Source organism: Zea mays, chromosome 3, assembly GCF_902167145.1.
Source record: "Zea mays cultivar B73 chromosome 3, Zm-B73-REFERENCE-NAM-5.0, whole genome shotgun sequence".
NCBI classification, from domain to species: domain Eukaryota; kingdom Viridiplantae; phylum Streptophyta; class Magnoliopsida; order Poales; family Poaceae; genus Zea; species Zea mays.
Window position 1 is genome coordinate 79130123 of NC_050098.1, and position 12428 is coordinate 79142550.

A 12428-nucleotide genomic window follows, 5' to 3' on the forward strand; every position below is an offset into this window, starting at 1 on the left:
TCCCAAGTGATTCTTGCAGCTGCTCCCAAAAGCGTGCCACAAACAGTGCTCCTCTGTCAGATATAATGGTCTTTGGAATACCATGCAATCGCACTATTTGATCAACATAAATTTCTGCATACTTCTCTGTCTTGTGGGTGGTATGCATTGGTAAGAAATGAGCAGTCTTGGTCAATCTGTCCACAATAACCCAAATAGAATCATGGTGCCTGGAGGTATTGGGCAATCCCACGATAAAGTCCATGCAAATGTCCTCCCATTTCCAAGATGGTATGGGAAGGGGTTGCAAGGGGCCTGCTACCTTCAAATGACTGGCTTTGATTCTCTGGCAGGTGTCACACTCAGATATATACTTGGCAATTTCCCTCTTCATCCTGGTCCACCAGTATAAAGATCTGAGATCATGGTACATCTTGTTGCTACCAGGGTGCATGGAGAATTTGGAAAGGTGAGCTTCATCCAATATCTTCTTTCTGAGCTCAGGGTCCTTGGGAACAACCAATCGATCTCCAAACCATAAAATTCCCTTGCTGTCCTGACGGAAGCACTTGTATTTCTCTGCCTTCTGCTTGATCATTTCCTTGATAACCTGAACACCCTTATCTTCAATCTGTGCCATGACTATTTGCTCTTGCAATGTGGGCTCTACCGAGATATAACTTAAGTCACCTGAAGAAACAACTTCCAGGTTCAGCTTGCACAATTCATCGCACAGGGTGGTAACTCTTGCATCCATGCTCATACAATTGCACTGAGCCTTTCTGCTCAAGGCATCTGCTACAACATTGGCTTTGCCAGGATGGTAATGCACTTCCAAATCATAGTCCTTGATTAACTCCAACCATCTCCTCTGCCTCATGTTCAAATCTGCCTGAGTAAAGATGTATTTGAGACTCTTGTGATCAGTGTAGATGTTACAGTGAGCTCCCATCAAGTAGTGTCTCCATATCTTAAGAGCATGAACCACAGCTGCCAACTCTAGATCATGTGTAGGGTAGTTCTGCTCATGGGGCCTGAGTGCTCGGGAAGCATAAGCAATGACTCTGTTATCCTGCATCAAGACACATCCCAATCCAGTACCGGAAGCATCACAATAAACTTCAAATGGCTTGGTGTTATCAGGTTGAGCCAGCACTGGGGCTGTTGTCAAATGCTGCCTCAACGTATGAAAGGCATCTTCGCACTTTTGGCTCCAATCATACTTGACTCCCTTCTTTAACAATTCAGTCATTGGTTTGGCAATTATGGAGAAATCCGGAATGAATCGTCGATAGTACCCTGCCAATCCCAAAAAACTTCGAATTTGCTTCACTGTAGTCGGGGGTTTCCAATCCATCAACTCTTGTACCTTCTCAGGATCAACTGATATCCCATCCTGAGAAATTGTGTGACCCAAGAATTTAATCTCCTTCAGCCAGAATTCACATTTAGACAACTTGGCATACAACCGATGGTCACGCAGTCTCTGAAGTACAGTATGCAAATGTTTGGTGTGCTCGGCCTCATTCTTGGAATAAACCATAATATCATCAATGAAAATGACCACGAATTTGTCTAACTCTGGCATGAACACTGAGTTCATCAAGTACATAAAATAAGCTGGGGCATTGGTCAGCCCAAAAGACATCACCAAAAACTCATATAGCCCATATCTGGTTGAGAAGGCCGTCTTGGGAATATCGCTGGCACGGATCTTGATCTGATGGTAACCTGAGCAAAGATCTATCTTGGAGAATACCTTGGCTCCTACCAACTGATCGAACAGAACATAAATGCGGGGCAGTGGGTATTTGTTCTTGATAGTCACCGCATTGAGAGGGCGGTAGTCAACACACATTCTCAAGCTCTCATCCTTTTTCTTCACAAATAAGGCTGGGCATCCCCATGGTGAAGTACTTGGGCGAATGAACCCCTTGTCCAACAACTCTTGCAATTGCTTTTTCAGTTCTGCCAATTCCACGGGAGGCATCCTATAGGGTCTCTTGGAAATAGGAGCAGTCCCGGGTTGCAATTCAATGGCGAACTCAATGTCTCGGTCAGGTGGCATCTCTGGCAATTCATCTGGGAAAACATCTGGGTAGTCATAAACCACTGGGATCTTTTCCACTAGGGATTCTATCAAAACGAAGGCACAAGAACGGGTACATCCCTAGTCGGGCAAATATAGTGTAGTTTCACCACAAGTTGGTGAGTGCACCTCAATGGCCCTAGCTGCAATATCAATAACTGCTTGGTGCCTGGTTAACCAGTCAGTTCCCAATATAATATCCACGCTATCCAAACCCAAAATGAGGAGGGTGGGTTTAATTATTAGACTACAAAACTTTATGGGCACATGTCTGTTAACTTGATTGGTGGCAACCCTGCCTCCTGGTGTTGAAATTGTAATGCCCCCATTGGTGTGGTGAAAAGGCAACTGGCACTTGGCACTAAATTTGGCACTGATAAAACTATGTGATGCACCAGAATCAAAAAGAATAATAGCAGGATAATTCAAAACTGTAAAGATACCAGTCATGACGGGTGCTCCCTCTGGAATATCAGTCATGGTGGTGAAGTTCAGCCTGCCCTGCCTCACTTGCACCTTTTGTCTCTTGCCTTGATTCTGATTAACATTCTGCCCTGCCTCTGCTGGTTCCTGGGGCAATTCTTGGCATAATGTCCGGTGTTGCTGCAAGTAAAACACCTGTTGTCATTTTCCTGGCGATACTGCTGCTGCTGATTGTTCCTCTGAGCTGGAAACTAGGTGCAGTTGGGTGCCTGCGGCTGCTGCTGCTGCGGTCGGATCACCCATCTCCCTGGCTGTTGCTGGGGTCCCCTGTTCTGAGTGTCAGACACAATCCTGAAGCGCTGTGGCTGAGCTGAGGGTCCTGCCACAGGGGTCTTCCTCTTCTTTCCTGCCTGTCGGGCTGTGATGCAGTCCTCCTTGGAGATAGCCATGTTGACCAACTCATTGTAGCTGTTGGCCCTGACGGTGTTGAGACGGTCACGGAGCTTAGTGCTGAGCCCCCTCCTGAACCTGTCTCTCTTCTTCTCGTCCGTATCTGCATGATACCCAGCATACTGGCACAGGTCATTAAAACCCTGAGCATACTGCAATACTGTCCTATTGCCCTGAGTGAGTGCCAGAAACTCGTTGAGCTTTCGGTCCATAATCCCGGCTGGTATGTGGTGTCCCCGGAAAGCTGCCTTGAACTCTCTCCATTCCACCTCTCGATCCTTTGGCTGCATGGCAAGGAAATGGTCCCACCAAGTCCTTGCAGGTCCGCGAAGCTACTTGGTGGCGAACCTGACTTTAGTGACCTCTGAACAAGCTCCATGGAATAGCGGGAATTTGGATTCCACTACTCTCAACCACACATTTGCATCAAGGGGGTCCTCTGCCCTTGTGAACAATGGAGGCTGGGTACTGAGGAACTCCTGGTAGGTAGCTGCCGCGGGGTGACGTTGATGGTCCCCACCACCATAATGCTGAGGTGGTGGCTGACGCTGAGCTAGCTGCCTCACGATCTCATTCTACTGAGCCATTAGCTCCTGCAGAGTGGGAGGCGGTGGCGGCGGTGGAGGAACACGCTCATTCTGGCCACGACGCTGTCTCCCGGCCATCTGAAAAATCACATATATACTTAATACCATATCTCCAAGTTCAAGGTTTAATCGCGGCGAAAGAGTCAAAAGCAAATTTATAGATTCCGACATAAACCAAAAAGGATTTCAAAAGGCATAAACTTTCCTTCCAAATTTAAAACTGACATCATCCATCAACCATGCTTCCAAAAGAGTTCATCACGGTTACATCAATGGTCCCAAAAAGACTCAACTCTACCTAGCCTAGTACCCTATGGGTGCAAAAGCTAAGCTAGCTGCGAGGAGTCCTACCATTACCGACTTCTAACTCTATCCCTGACACCTAGTGAGCGAACGAGGCAACACTCGACTCGGGGGAAGGTGGTCTCCCGGAGCCAGCAGTGTCCACGTTGGAGGCAGGCTCCTCTCCCCCCTCAATTTCGACGTCCTCGTTGGCCTCCATGTCCTGGATCTCCTGGTGATGCATATCCAGGTGCTCATTAGCCTCAGCAAGCTGCTGCTGAGTGTTAATAAGCTGGTCCTCGAGAACCTCGATGGTGTTCTCCCTGGTCCCCACTAATTCCTCCAACTCTTGGATCTCATTGGATAGCTGCTCCACCTGCAAATCCTTTTCCACCATCTCAGTGGACAAATCAACCACAAGCTCCTCTTTGTTGTCCAAAGTGATCTTCGTCGCCTCCAACAATGCCATCAGATGGGACATCGCCTCACCGCGCATCACTTGCAGATGGTACAGAGCATTCATATACCGTACGCTCAAGTGCGCAGTCTGACCTAGGTAGATAGCCCAGATGTCCTTGGCATGCTCCACCCGATCCTTCCACATTGGGTCGTCCTCTCTTTCCGCGGGGAACAAGCCAATGGGGTGGGTAGACAGCTCCAAGGGATGGAATCCGCAGAAAGTGGTCAACCCGTGCGGAGCAATCGCCTCGATTGTGTCCTCGGCCCGGTATCCAAAAGACTCAGAGTCCAATAAACACCAGCCTGGTTGTAGGGGATGAGGCTCCAGGGTCATCCTCACCCTACAGCAGGGCACTCGATGCTTCTCGAACTGCTGCACCGCGTACTAAGGAGGCATCGTGTATCCGGCCCCCTGAAGTACCTCCCACAAAATGCGGGGAAAGCCCTCTCGTGCAAGCCTGTCAGTGTGGGACAGTGCATTCCCGTCGTCCGAGGATCCATGGGAAGTCATCTGTGTACGGTTAAGCGTAAATAAAAGAAAAAGAATTATAAAAAGAACAAGAAAATAAAACTCTGCTTCCCTCCAACTATAAAAAAATGGTATTAGGATACTTAGCTGGTCATCAATTTGTTTTTAAGTCTTTACTCAATTATCCATTTGCTTAATTAAGAATGCATGCATGCTCGTCCTAAACGACCTCACATTAATGTAAAGGGAAATGGGGAAGAACTCCCATCCTTTAAAGTGGCCTGTAGGGCCTATTCACTTAGCCACCTAGCTACCCTTCTATCATCCTAAGGCTTCACGTCCTAAGTCTATCCTGCTCGTCCTACTATCTATCCAACATTGTTTCTATCAAGTTTTACTTCGGAAAAGGATGGTATTTATATTTTATTGATTCCTCTGTGGTGGTACAAGCTCCGATACCATCTGTGGCGGAACTGCCCGAATTATTCCGACTTAAGTGCCCAAGTCCCACTGTAGAGGCTAGACCACACTTAAATGGGAATAACCCGTCAATCCCTCGGATCAAGTCCGACAAGGCCACTGACAGGATCAAGTACCACAATCTCACTCGATGGTGAGTCACAGAGCAAATACAATAAAGCACAAAACCATGCATGTAGGAGTATTAAATTATTACATCATCATCAGAGTTTTTGCAAAAGTAGTTAACATTGTTCGAAGTGCAGCGGAATAAAACTAACGGTAAATAAACAGAGAGATGGGGAAGCCTGTCCCATCACTCCTCATGCTCCTCCTCAGCCGAGGTAGGGTCCCACTCGACAGTCCAACCCGGTGGCAAGATGGAAGGCCAAGTCACTCTAGCAACCATATCCTCCAGAGAACCTGTAAAATTATGCCACAAGCAAGGCTGAGTATACTAATACTCAGCTAGACTTACCCGGTGTGAGGAGTCTACTCCTCTACCTCTAGACATGCAGCTGTTTGGCTGTGGGGTTTGGTTGCCAAAAGCACTAGCTGAGTTTCTAAGTCATGTTTTAACTTTGTCAATATGAGTGTGACTCTCTTAAGGCTAAATGTGTACTATCTACTCATACATAGTACCAAACATTATTAGCAATCAACATCTTATATCAACTCATCATATTTCCACTTGTTACTCAATGCAGTACAATGGATCAAGCAGTCTCATTAGCTGCAAGAAGCAGACGATTCGAATCGAGTTTTTATCCTTGCAAGGTAAACCTAAACACACGACGTGGCGAGGCACTCCGTCCCCAACACATCAACCGTCCCCATCGATCCCCTGGCAACAGATCAGGGCTCACCGCCTTGGCGTACAATGCCTCACTGACCCCGACTGCCGTCGTGCAGTGACCGCACTTGTACCCACCATAACCGGAATGGGAGACCACGTCTCAGGTCGCGTGAGGGGTAAAGTCTGCGGGCAGGTTCACTCAAGTACTAGGCTTACCGATTTACCATATTTCTCGGTATGTGTTTAGTACGTTCAAACGCTTGACACAGGTATCCGCTCGTTAATCCTTATTCCATTTTCCCATCTCATAGACAACCAATCCCCATGGATTGTTGTCCACAGACTAGTATCATGATAGTATGAAAGTGGGTACAACCAATTCCTGATCTCGCGCGAGTGCTAGAAAAATCACTCGTCTTCTACCGAGATCCTAATTAAATAAAGCAACTACTCGACCTAGCATACTAGTATCCATCTCAAAAGGATTCCTGAGATTATGCAACTAGGGTTTCAGTCAACTCCTACACTTAGTGCACAGTACAAGCCTACAAACATTAAGTGCAGTAAAATAGCATATATAACGGTTATGCATAAAACCGGGGCTTGCCTTCCAAGGCTGTGGCAGGCAGATCCATTGGTGCAGACTCGGGTGCTGGATCCGGGGCTACCTCCTGAGCAGCTCCTTGCTCCGATACGAGGACGTACTCTCCGTCAGCAAGGTTACAGTCTATCGAAATGCAATGAACATGTATATTATAATTATGCAGGATTTAATAACATTATGCTAAGAGAAGAAAAACTAAGTTAATGAGCAATTTAGGGTTTCTGGGTCATACGTGGCTCTTAATGGTTTATGCTTATTACTTCTAGGTTTAGGTTTTGCTAGGGATAGGCATAGTGAGTTGGTATTGCCTTTATATATTTCAGTGGACAAGTTATAATGGGTTTTAGGATGACACTAATTTCCTCTTATTCATTTTTCCCTTTCTTTATTTTCTATTTATGGTTTCTATTGTAGATTTGAACTACGACAGTGGTTTAATATTTTCCAAAAATTCTGTAAAAATTACAGTGGGTTGCCATTGGTCATTATAGCCTGTTCTAGGAATTTGAGGTTTAAAATAAAAAGGGTATGCTTCAGACAAAATAACAAAAGTTGTGCAAAATGGGCCACTTTGCACTACATCTCTTAATTAGGGGTGAGTTCTGTCCTAAGGGTGATTTTTGTTGGCATCTAACAGTAATAATAGGCTTCTGTGCCAAAGATCACAAAAAGCTAAGGGATGGTCATTGAGTTGTGATTTTCTAAAGTTCAATGCCAAGAAGGCACTTTCTACTACATTGTTATTTGAAAAATGTCAAACAGCAGATTCCATATTTTTCCTAAGTTCTTAATAACAAAATATTAAATATCCCAAGGGTTGGGGTGTTTTCACCTGGGGTCATTTTTGTAGGGTTTTTCTAAGTTTCCTCATTTTCCTAAAATAAAAGGGATCCTACTTATTTTATACTAAACCAGGGTATAATGGATTTTTCTAGTAAACTACATTGAATAAGTATCCTAACAAAAATAGGGGTGCTCTCTGGTTCATTATTTAAATCACCTTTTCTATTTTTCTTAACCTTAAGCATATTGTAAAATAAATGGCAAAAACTAACTTAATGAGTTGGACAGGGAAGTTTAGCATTTTTAAACAGGTCAGTAGGTGGATATAAACTTCTCCAAATTTTTCTAACCCTAGTCAAATAGTGCAACTATTTTTATCCCTATTATTTAGCTTTTGGTTAAAACAATAATTAAATCAGAACCCTAAAGTTTTCTGTAGTACATGGGGGTTTTATATTTTTCCTAAGTAGTTTACATTATTTAGAGTCTGACAAAATTAGTTTGACTAAATTTGGATGAATAAAACAGAAGTTATGAATTATTAAAGTTCTGTTCAAATTTAAAATCAGATTTAATAAAGGTTTTCTAGAAAAGCAGTTTACACCGAGGACCCTGGGTTATTTCCAAACTAACTCTCTCAGTTATACCCCCACGCTACTATTCATTTGAGTCTCTGACATTTCACAAAACCCCCCCAGACTTCTTTCCTTCTCCCCCGCGGTCCTTCCCTAGGTTTAAACAATACCCGCAAGAAAGAAAAGGGTGGCACGACTTACCGGCGGCGAGAGAGGTCCGGCGAGGGGCGGGGTTGGCTCGGGGAGGCTCTGGCGGTCACAGCGATGTATGGCTCGACGGCGGGGATGGCCGGAATCGCTCGGTCCACGTGCGCAGGCGGGTGTCCTCGTCGGCGGCGGGTGTGCCGGCCAAATCACGGCGATCTGGTTCAATCCAATGGCACGGTGAGCTCCACGGGGTGACGTAGAGACTGTGTGCACAAGGAATCGGAAAATGGTTCAGTGGATTACCCGGTCCATGCACTCTGGAGGGGTTGTGAACTCCGGCGACCGTGGACTGGCCTCTCCGGCGAAGTAGACTTCGATTCCTCGCTCGGGGAGCTTCACCGAGGTGTGCTCACTCGTCTCCGAGGGTTGGACGGGGTTGGGAAAGGCTGGGCTGGCCGGTCTACGGCGGCAGGGGCTCTGGTGGCCGCGGACACGCCGCACACGGGCAAACGACGTTGAGTTGAGCTCAGGTGAGGTTTGAGCGTGTGTGGAAGAGTGTGGTCGACGCCCGAGCGGGCTTTATAGGCGCGGGCGCGGGTCATGGCGTCGGCTGGCCTATGGCACGACGCGGGGCGCGCGCGGGCGTGCTCTGGCGTGCACAGAGCACGTCGAACACGTGGAGCTTTTCTTCTGCCCGTGTTCCACAGCTCGCCCATGTCGCAAACGTGCGAATCTTGGCAAAAATCCGGCGCGAGTCTTTTCCTGGCACCTAGGGTTGTCTCTCATCCGTGAGTTGCCATGGCAGATATGGCCTAGGTAGGGAGATCTTCGGGCCCAACTTTTTCCAGTGGGTGCCCTAGGTGGTATGCCACATTTTTGGTATAGAACATAGGTGGTTTTGGTGCCATCCTCAAGGTGAACACGGTTGATCTTTAGTGTAGGTGTAGTTTTTGACTTAGAGAGAATTAGAGAGCTCTAGCTCTCTCTCCACTTAAGGAATGGATTTGGGGTTTCTCCAGGGGTCTTTTTGCAACATTTCCTTCCCACAATTGCTGGTTAAAAAGTTACTTAAAGTTTGGTTAAAGATTAACTCATGGTTTGCTCAATTGCTTATTCTCTCCCCCTCTTAACCATGGTTTTGGAAGATAGGGTTCAAGAGAGGTCTAGGGTTTTCCCTCCTCTTGCCCAAGGTAGTAAGTGCACAAAAGCTTGAGTGATGCTTCTTAGGTCATTAGCAATCTTGGTTAACACATGGTCCCCAAGGTTCTTATGTTCTCCTTAAGTTTTTACCACATGTGATCACAGTCCTTAGTACCAAGGTGTGCTCTAGCCATGGTAACACCTGAGGTGTTACAGTATGCGAAGTCATGTCACTCCTCGACTACTTCTCTAGCTATCACCAAATATATATGAAGAAGGAAGACAAGGCCAGTACCAGTTTCATTACACCCTTTGGCACGTACTGCTTCATCAGGATGCCGGAGGGACTTAAGAACGCTGGGTCTACCTTCTCTCGCCTCACCAAGACAGTGCTCGAGAGCCAAGTAGGGAGGAACATCTTCACGTATGTGGACGACATAGTCGTCGCCAGCAAGAATAAGGCGGATCACCTAGCCAACCATGCAGAGACATTCGCAAACATGAGGGACGCTCGACTTCGACTCAACCCCGAGAAGTGCGTCTTCAAGGTCCGCCAGGGGAAAATACTGGGCTACCTGGTAACACACCGCGGGATCGAGGCCAACCCGACCAAGATTTAGGCAATAGTCAACATGACACCCCCGCAATCAACCAGGGATGTCCAGCGTCTGACAGGCAGATTAGCCGCTCTGAAAAGATTCATCTCTAAGTCCGTCGAGCAGAGTCTACCTTTCTTGAAGACATTGCGTGGTGCGAAGGACTTCGCGTGGGGACCAGAATAGGCAGCAGCCTTCGCATCACTAAAGCAGCACCTGTCAGACTTGGCCATTCTCACTAGTCCAGACCCTTCTCTGCCGCTACTGCTATACATTGTCGCATCGCCACATGCTGTCAGCGCAGCCCTAGTCCAAGAGCAGAACAGGGACGACACGACCCGGCAATATCCAGTCTACCATGTCTCTGAGGTCCTCATGGCCTCCAAGTGTAACATGACCGAGTTAGAGAAAATCTCCTACGCAGTCGTCATGGCATCACGCAAGCTGCGCCATTACTTCGAAGCATTCAAGGTGAGGGTCACCTCAGACAGGGGACTGGCAGAGCTATTCCACAACCCGGAGGCGTCTGTCTGGATCGCCAAATGGGCAGCCGAGCTCTCCGGCTACCATATCACCTTCAAACCCAGAATATCAATCAAGTCGCATGTCCTGATAGACTTCATCGTTGACTGCACAGGGCCAATAACACAGCATGACGAGCCTGCAGAGAAAGTATGGACCATTCACTGCGACGGCGCATGGTTCCATGCGTGGGCAGGCGCAGCTGCAGTCATCACATCACCCATGGGGGTTAAACACAGATATGCAGCACGCCTCAGCTTTGCTTTGGAGTCCGACAATGCACCAACAATGTAGCAGAGTACGAAGCTGTCATCCTGGTTCTTCGCAAGCTACGAGCGCTTGGTGTCACTACCTGCATATTCAAAACAGATTCCAAAGTGGTTGCTGGTCAGGTCGAAAAAGAATATTCTGCAAAAGACCCCGCACTCATGCAGTATCTCACGGCTGTTCGCAGTCTTGAGAAACAATTTAAGGGCTTTACCTTGCAGCACGTGGATCGAGCCAAGAACGAGGAGGCCGACGCATTGGCCAAAGCAGCCGCAGAGGTGAGGCCTTGCCCTCTGACGTGTTCTACCACGTCATCGCCACGCCAGCCGTCCGTAGTTCTGAGGGCCTACAAATAACCAATGATGTCAAGGGCCATCGCATAGTCAACCTCATCATGACTAAAGATTGGTGAGCCCCAATCACCCTGTTCCTGCAGGGATATTACCATCTAAGCGACGTCAACAAGGCCAAACGCCTCAAGCACCGAAGCCGGGACTTCACAATCATTGAGGGCCAGCTTTACAAGAAGGGGGTCAGTCAATCCATGCTTAAATGCGTCACCGAAACCGAAGGCGTCCAAATCCTGCGCGAAGTCCACAACGAAACTTATGGCTCTCATTCGGGGCCTAGGGCCCTCGCTGCCAAGGTGATCCGTCAAGAGTTCTACTGGCCCGCTATAATCTGCGTCGCGAATCGAGTCACGCGGTCGTGCGAAGCCTGCCAGAAGTTTTCTCCCCGTTCAGGCAACCCTTCGCAATACACAAAGCTGATTGCCCACACATGGCCACTTCAACGCTGGGGGCTGGATATCATTGGGCCGCTACCCATGGCCCAAGGAAACCTCAAGTTCACCTTCGTCGCCGTCGAGTATTTTACCAAGTGGATCGAGGCAAGGGCAGTATCCACAATAACGTCGAAGACTGCCCAGAAGTTCTTCTGGCAAAACATTGTTTGCCGATTCAGAGTCCCGTCCGAGCTCACAGTCGACAATGGCAAACAATTTGATAGCCAGGTTTTCAAGGACTTCTGCTTCTCCATCGGCACCAAGCTTGCCTTCGCTTCAGTATATCACCTGCAATCTAACGGCGTCGTCGAGCGCGCCAACGACAAGATTTTTACTGCCATCAAGAAGAGGCTTCTCGACGACAGGAAGGGTAAATGGGTCGACCAGCTGCCTAAAGTAGTCTGGGCACTCAACACAAACGAATGCCGGGCAACTGGATTCACTCCATTTTGACTGCTATATGGATCAGAGGCCATGACCCCGCAGGAAATAAAGCACGGGTCCCCTCGAACAAGTGCATCTGTCATCCCCGACGTCGACGAACCCACATCCAAAGACCTCATCGACGAAGACCACGTCTTCACCCTGCAGGCCCTCAACAAATACCAAGCTCAAACGAAGGCCTGGCGCGACCACGCAGTTGTCCCAAGAGAATTTAACGAAGGAGACCTCGTACTCGTCCGAACCACCCGGACAGAGTCACGGGGCAAGATGGAGCCAAAGTGGGAAGGTCCATTCATCGTCAAGTCGAAGGCTTCCTCCAGCGCATACAGGCTAACAACGCCATCCGGCGAAGACCTAGACCATTCCTGGAATATTGACAATCTAAGCAAATTTTTTGTCTAAGTCCTCAGGGCCTACGCGCTCTTGTAATTCACCAAACAGCGTTATTCAGGCCCGCACTCTTTTCTTCCTGGGGGGGGTGAGGTTTTTAACGAGGCGGAGCCATGTAATATATCTGCAAAAATCCACCGCAAAAACTAAGATGCAACATGTCGAAACAGACCGCATCAACGG

General features: G+C 47.8%; 1 pseudogene; it reads left to right on the top strand.

Moving 5' to 3' along the window:
- The window catches only part of LOC103652021 (caffeoylshikimate esterase-like), a 45834-nt pseudogene extending 33970 nt beyond the window's left edge, over window positions 1–11864 (top strand).
- Window positions 11865–12428: the final 564 nt, after the last annotated feature.